At 30.7% G+C, this 8,705-nt stretch overlaps 1 pseudogene; it reads left to right on the top strand.

Moving 5' to 3' along the window:
• The first annotated feature begins 1,942 nt into the window (after positions 1 to 1,942).
• Positions 1,943 to 2,060, top strand: LOC120588594 (uncharacterized; annotated as a pseudogene).
• Positions 2,061 to 8,705: the final 6,645 nt, after the last annotated feature.

Here is an 8,705-nt window from a genome sequence, read left to right as displayed (position 1 = left end):
TATGCCTTAAATTTGAGTTTGTACTTAACAATTTTGTAAGGAAGGTCCTGATATGGAAATTTTATCATATAACATTACTAACTCTGTGCTTATGAAAAATTATTCATGCCTTCTCCAATGTAAATTCAAAGATATTCAGGAAGTTTTAGGAAAGTATACCAAGCTTCTTGTGATCATAAGTAAAATGTATTATGCAGTTGTTAACCTGTTATTGATATGGATGAAATAGATTATTAATCATTTCACATTAAACACCAAAATTAAATAAAATATTAAATATCTGGACATATTTGTATGTAAATATAGAAAAATAAAATTTACTTGTAGTAAAATCCTTGGTTATTAATATGACTTTAGACATTTCTATCAGATTGTTTTGAAAAAAGTAGGAGACTAGTTGCTAACATGTGGTTCATGTCCAATAAATAGAGAAAGGAGTTTCGGATCAATTTACCCATCTGTCTTAAAATATCATGTTTAGAAAATCAAGGTGATATAAAATTATTGCCTAGATAAAAATTTAAAAGGAAAATAAATATATATCTTTTTGAAAGAAAGAAAAGAGTGGTTGGGTAAATAGAAATATAGTCTTACATTAATTCAGAATACTGGGTAGCAATTTAGAAACAAGTGAATGTTTGCAGTATAGTGTCATTTCAGGAATAACAAAATGTATTAAGTAGACATACCTTCTGATATATATGTGCATACACAAGTTCTAGAAAAAATATTTTAATTAATTTCAGTGTGAAATCTTTTTATCTTTTGCATTTTGTAAGTTTTTGATAATGATGTTTCTTTGCTTACAGCCATTATCTTCAACTCAGCATTATCACCATGATCAGCCTCAAAATTATGACCTTTTCAAAAATAATCAAACATGATTACATTAGTAGTTTATATTTTAAGCTTGTAAATTTGTTTGTTGAATGGATAAACAAGTTAGGATTCAAACATGATTACTTTAACTCTCAATATAGTGCCTTTTCTGAAATACTGAAACACCATATTTTAGTTATAAGTTTTTGGGACTATTTGGGTTCTTTAATTCACAGAGTTGAAGTAAATATAGTAAAGTAAAATTTACTTGTAGTAAAGTTCTAAAAATCCATTATTTTTTTAAAATTCCTCTGACTTTATAATGTATAATGACTTTATAATAGTATACAGATCTCTTTAAGATCTGTTTTAAGAGAAATTTAGAGTTTATTTTTTTGTGTTAATTCCTGTATTCTCGTATTACCCTTGACAGAAGAATTGTGTAGCTGCTATTGCTTTTATATTAATCTGTTTTTTTCAGTCCAAATATACAGGAAAATGATCAGAATTACTAAAACATATAGCAATGTCACTATATAATAGGTAAATGTATGAAATCAATTTTATTTCTATATATTATCAACAAAGAAAATATAAAATTTAAATATAACTGCCATTTACAATAACTTAAAAATGCTTATTAAATATGATGATATGTTTAATCTCTTCACTAAAAACTAGAAAACTTCATTATATTAGTTTGCTATACTGCCATAATAAATTACCATAACTTTAGTGGCTTAAGAAAACACAAATTTATTACATTACTGTTCTTAAAGTCAGAAATATTCAGACTTCAACCAAGGTGTCAGCAGGCTTCATTTCTTTTTGAAGTCTCTAGGGGAAATCTGTTTCTTGCTCATTTGGGTTGTTGGCAGAATTTAGTTCCTGTGTTTGTAAGACCGAGGGGGCCATTTTCCTTTGGCTATAAACTAAGAGTTGTTGCTAGCTTTTTGAGGCTGCTACATTCCTTGACTCATGTCCCCTTCCTCCATCTTCAAAGCTATACAGTGGCTTTTGGTGTCACTCACTGTTCTGCCTTTATTTTTAAGGATTTATGTGATTAAATTTGGCTCACCTAGATCATCTATGATAATCTCATCATTTTAAGGTCTTGAATGTTGTCTGCAGCCATGCCACCCTGAACATTCCTGATCCCATCTGATCTTGGAACTAAGCAGAGTTGGGCCTGGTTAGTACTTGGATGAGAGACCACCTAGGAAGATTGGGTGCTATAGGCATAAAAACAAAAAAATAAGGTCTTTAATCTTAATCGAATATGCAAATTCCCTTTTGCCATGAAAGATAACATATTTGTAGGTTCTGGGAATTAGGATATAGACATCATTCAGGGCCATTATTCTGCCTGTCATAATTATTGAGCAGAATTAAAATGAACTAATAAAACAGGATTGTACTATGTTTATGAATTGGAAGTCAATAGTCTAAAAATGTTAATTAATTTTTATTGTGAGTCAAAGCCTTGTGTAAGTCCTAAAATGTCATGGAAATAATTTCTAACAAATGAAGGAAAAAAGAAGAGACAAAAACTTGGAAAAATGAGAGTTGTTTAAGTGAATTTACATACATTATTAAAGAGGAATTAAATCTACAGATATTGTGAAAACTATGTCATCTTAGAAAAAATTATGTGAAGCTAGTGAAGAATGATAATTAAGCTGGGAAAGCATAAGAAAATTATTTAATGAGTCTTTCAAGAGATATTAAAGAAAACATAGAGTGCTTAAAACGAAGGGACTCAGTCTCAGAAAAACAAATAACAATATGATTATATGATCTGTGTTTCCAAATAGTCCAGTTTGTGAAATAACTATGTACTTGATGCTTAAGTGGAAAATTGTTTATTCCTCTTGGTTTTTAAGGCAGAATCATAGGGTTAATTAGCTGAAAGCAAACAAGTTTGATATGTGAACCCCTTCCTAATGTAGACTTCAGAGGACATCACCATCCACATGTGCATTCGAGATGAGAGTACATGGAAATGGAAGGGAAGCACAGACTTTGTTAACATCTGTCACAAATTTAATTCCTTCTAACTTGCTTAGAGAATTTCCTAAACTTCTCAATGCTTTCTGTACTTTTTTTCTTTGAAATCTTTATTTTCTGACTTTTGCTCCTTCTTTTTTTCTCTTCTAAGTTAAAGAGATAGTAAATAGACATATTCTTATGGTTGTTGAAGGAAGGAAAGAATTATTGCTTTTTCATTATTTCCACCTGACTCTCTTCAGTTTGTAAAAGCACAGTGCATTTTCTCACTCTAGAGTAGATCTCTGTGTTATATATTTCTTAACATTAGAGAGTTCTAAGTTTCCAGTGTAAGAATTTATACCAAGAAGCAAGTGGCAATGACCAGAATGAACTTGATCAGTATCAAAACTTTCATCTTGTCCTCTTAATCTTTACAAGTTTCTAAATAAGAGAACTTTATAGTAGTGTTTCGATCCCTGCTCAGAATTACTTTTAATACGGAATGTGATAATTAAGGGTAATTCTAAAAATTTATGCTGTGATTTCTAGGTTATCATACTTTTTTGAAAAACTTTGTCAAATAAACATTTTTTAGTAACTTAGTATTAAAAATAGAGTAATTAATATGTTACACTAGATTCCTACAATTTTAGGGCTTTACTCAACTCTATTTTTGTATAATTTACTTCCATGTTCTTTTAGTAAAATTGATCAAAGTCTAAAAATATTCAGGTAGAAAGGTTAATAAAAATTTTTTCAATGTTTAAAATGCTTCGATGCTTAAAATGTTTTGAAATATTTTCTTAAATAATTTTATTTAGGAAAATATAGGAAACATCTTTCTTGTTTGAAAGCGAGTATCAGAATTATTTTATTTGCAACTACTTTAGAGCTTCATGAATATATTTTTAATTATATAAAGTTTACTTTGCCTGGGTAGTTGTTGTTTTATTCTTAGTCACTTGCCATTTTTCACATGTATATATATGTTAAATTCCAAACCACAACAGATGGTAAAAATTCTGTGCCTGAGGTAAATCAGATGTGAGAATTAATCAGTGTATTTTAAAATTCATTGAAGTAATTATGGTAAAGTAGTTCTATGGTAAATGGAGTTTTCCTTGGAATTAGAATATCTATGGTTAAGTCTTAGCTGTCAACTTAGCAATTTGACCATAGGGAGATCATCTAACCTCATCTGTAGAAAAAGTTAATATTTTCCTAATTCACATTATAAGATGTTCTGAGATTTAAATGAGAACATTTATTAATATATAATATATAGTAAAGTTTTTGTAAATATAGTTAACAAATTAAAACCTAACTCATTTATATAGTGAATTGAATTAATATCTATTTACCTTACTTGACTTGTATGTAAAAATACTGAATATATTTTAAATCATATTGAAAGCATTTGTTATAATAAATCTCATTTATTAATTCATTCAAAAATATTTAAGAATTATATATTTTAAGCTCTCTGATTGGTGGTACTACTACTACTACTACTACTACTACACTACTACTACTACTACTACTACTACTAATGGTACCAATGACAGATAAAATGAAAAAGAATGGCTTTCTTTTTCCAACGACAGTTTTTAGTAGATTCAACATATTTCAACTGGGCAAGTCCTTTAGTATTAGAAGAGTGTCTTCTAATTCACTTTTGCTTCAAAGAACCTCTTGAGTTTGTCTGCTGGATAATCAACAATATAGTAAATGTGCCAGCAATAGAACAATATATAATGCTGTCTTTTCATGGGATTTGAGGTCATCAACTTCAAACCAAAAAGGCTCATGCATTTAAGAGTGTTACACTGATTTGACTCTTAATGTGATTTGCTTTCTTTCACATGTGTTTTCCATTTGTTTCAGAACACTAATTTCTATATACCCTTTCATGGAGTTCAAAATTATAGTTTTATTAGCTAGATATTGGGACTTGGCCAAGAGGGATTTTTAGGTAAAGGATTGTTGTCCTCAGACATCAGCCACTATAAATAGTTTTGTTTAACAACTTCCTAAGGAAAAGATCTTGATCTTCACTTTAGCCATTCCCTCTGTGTAGAATCTTTTCCTTTACCTGATGTCCACTTTATTAACATTTGTGGGAGAAAAGAAATCTCATATTAACATTATATGTTTGTTTGTTTAATAATTTTTTATCTCTTCCCTCGTGTTAATACAAGGAGATTCAGAAATATAATCAAAGAGAACATATTTAATTTAGTAATAAAAATAATTAAAATTATAACTTATGGTTTTATTTAGAAGCTCCTTAATGTTGAGATGCCCAGGGCTTGGTGACTCTTCTCTTTCCTATCTGCAATCCCTCACTTAGTGATTTCATCTGGTTTCATGGTTTTAAATGCCATCTCTATGTTATTGACTCCTAAATATATAATTTTGCTGGTCCTGACCTAATTAGATGCTTATTAGATCTTCCAACTTTCCCACCCCCAGCTGCTAATTGATATTGCTAATTAGATCACTAATAGACATCTCAAATTGACGTTTCCAAAATGGAACTCCCAGTATTCCTTTACAATACAACCAATACCTGCTATGCTTATAGCCTTCACTATCCTTTCAGTTTTTTCGATCAAAAACTTTAGAATCATTATGACTCTCTTTATCTCACCTTTCACATCTAGGACATCAGTAAATTCTTCAAAGAATACCTAGGATCCTACTTCTTTTCACTTCCCCCATCCAAGTCACCATTCTCTCTCATCTGGCTTATATTAATGGTCCTCTAATTGGTCTCTGCCACACCAAAGTCTAGTAAGGATGTGATTGATGGCTTTAGGTCAAACCATTTTACTTGCATAGTGAAAATGTAGTGGCTTATATTTGTTACCAGCTCTTTATGACTTTCCTAAAATTAGCAGTTAGAATATAAAATGTTTTATAAAAACTCTATAAGCATATGTCTGTGTATATAATGGGCTACTTTCATTCATTTTGTTAAATTTCATAAGAATACTTAAGATCTATACTCTCAATAAATTTCAATTATTACCCATAGTTTCATGCTGTACATTAGATCCTCAGAATGTATCCATCTTATAATTTAAAATTTGTACCCTTTGACCAACATCTTCCAATTTTTCCCACCCACCCTCAACTGCTGCCAACCACCATTCCGTTTCTATGAGTTTTTTTTTTAATTCCACTTATAAATAATATTGTACAATTTTTTTATTTTTCTGTATGGTTTATTTCACTTAGCAAAAAAATTCAGACTTATCCATATCATCACGAATGGCAAAATTTCCTCCCTTTTTTATGGCTGAATAATATTTCATTACATGTATCATACAATATATGGACACTTAAGTTAGGCCTTTACTAGCTCTTACCCTAATCTTAAATTGTAGTGAGAGAAATTCCACTTTTTTTTTTTTCCAAATCCCAAATGATTTCATTGTTAAGAGTAAGGATTACAAGTTTAAATGCCTAGTTAACAGTGAACGTATGAAGTAGGCCTGGTGGAGACTAGTGAAATAAAGAGAGCATGCCTTATTTATGAAAGCAAGGAGTGTCAGTTTCTTAGTTCTAGTTCACTGATTCTCAAAGTACTAGTAAGAAATTAGATAAAGAGCTTGTACCAGAATATACTGCTTTTGTCATCAAGAAAGTTTTTATTAAATAAATGAAAAAATGAATAAATTGATAAATATCAAAGAAATAGAAAAAAAAACAAGTGTGAATAATGACAACATAGATTTATGTTCTTTACTCCTAGCTAATTGGTAAAGGTTTGTGGTCCAGCAGCCAGTTTGCAGATCACACTTTGTATAGCACTGCTGTAATTGACAGTTGTCATACAAGACTGCATGTCCATAGTACCAGATCTTTCATGTTATAAAGGAAAATATTTTTTACATACTTTCTCCAATTTTTTAATTGCTTTACATATTGACAACTAACTCGATTGTTTAAAGTACTATTCAGATCAGAACATTCGAGAAAGTAAAAATTCGACCTGTTGTTTAACATCCAGTTCAAATAACACATTTTTCGTAACTTTTTTTTTCTGTGATCACTGCTCTGATCTCTCAGTCTGTAAGAAATCTCTTTTATTTTGTATTGTGCCATGATTTTTTATATATACATGTGCTGCGCACCCCCTCCTTTACTTTGAGCTCCCACAATCATTGTTTGGGTCTTTTTTTATTGTCTCATAGCACTTTGCACAGAGACATGCTATTGGTAGATGCTCAAAGTATATGTTGAATGTGTTAATTTAATATATTCAATTATCTGAAATTAAACATTGCTTATACAATAAAGAGACTTGGACAGTATTTTCAGTGTATAAAAATTTTGTAAATGTCTAAGAATGAGCAGAGAATTTGGCAAGAATTTTTTCCATGTGCACATACATGGAGCTATGGGACAGACTCAAATTTATGCCTGTGCTTAGCAAATCCTTACAATATTCCCCACCAACACTTTGAGGACACTCAAGGATTATAGAAAGAAGAGATACCTCGTCCACCAATTTGATTTGGGTTTATAATGTTAATTCAAATTATGAAGACATGTCCATGAAATATCATGAGTACATTGATTTTAATAGACATATGAAAAAATGCTCAACCGCATTAGCTAGTAGGGAAATACAAATCAAAATCACAATGAGATACCATCTCACACCTGTTAGAATGGCTATCATCAACAAGACAAGTAGTAACAAGTGTTGGAGAGATTGTGGAGAAAAAGAAACCCTCATACACTGCTGGTAGGAATGTAAATTGGTACAGCCACTATGGAAAACAGTATGGAGAGCCTTCAAAAAATTAAGAATAGAATTATCATATGACCCAGCAATCCCTCTTCTGGGTATCTATCCAAAAATATAGAATACATTTATCTGTAAAGATATATGCACCCTAATGTTCATTGTAACATTATTCATGGTGACCAAGACATGGAAACAAATAGAAGTGTCCTTTGATAGATGATTGGATAAAAAAGATGTGGTACATATATACAATGGAATATTATTACTCAGACATAAGAACAGATGAAATACTGCCATTTTCGATACCATGTATGGATCTTGAGATAATTACACTAAGCAAATAAGTCAGACAGAAAAAATTGAGAACCATATGATGTCACTCATGTGTAGGATATAAAACTGAAAGCAACAAATGAACAAAACAAACAAAAACTCATAGACACACAACAATTTAGTGGTTACCAGAGGAAAACTGGTAGATAAGGATAAAGAGGATCAAATATATGATGATGAAAGGAGATTTCACTTTGGGTGGTGAACACTTGATGAATTATACAGATGATGTATTATTAAATTATACACTTGAAACCTATATAATTTTATTAACCAATGCCACCCCAATAAATTTAATTAAAAAATCTAAGAAAAAAAAACTGCTGTGGGACAGACTTGAGAATTATTTTAAGATAAAAACTGATAAACCTAAAATATATGTGGCCTGAGGAGAAAAATAATTTTTGTTTTTTTCCTTTTTCAGTCTAAATTACTCTTGTATGTATGTTATTGACTTCACACTGTAGAAAGGAAGAAGGACTCTGTGATGAGAAATGGAAATAATAAATGAGGCCAGCCTTTCAGGTAAGCTATATATTGATAGGCAAGCCTCAATCTACATACACACATGCCTTGTAAAATTAGATCAAGAAAACTATCTCTCAGAGGATCATGAAGAGGAGGGACAGGGGTAGGATTTCGCAGTTTAGTTCTCCTTGGGTCACAGTCTATGTGTGTGGTAACTGTGGTGAGGAGGGGGCCAGTCCAGAAGATGTCAGTGACATTATCCATGCAAGACATTGTCCATGCAAGACAGGGTCTTGCTGGATCTAAAAAGCACATATTTTTTTTCCAGTGCTTTGTA

The sequence above is a fragment of the Pteropus medius genome, unplaced genomic scaffold (genome assembly GCF_902729225.1).
Source record: "Pteropus medius unplaced genomic scaffold, Ma_sr-lr_union100, whole genome shotgun sequence".
Classification (NCBI taxonomy): domain Eukaryota; kingdom Metazoa; phylum Chordata; class Mammalia; order Chiroptera; family Pteropodidae; genus Pteropus; species Pteropus medius.
Note: the sequence above shows the minus strand (reverse complement) of the source record. Positions and strands in the feature narration are given on the sequence as shown.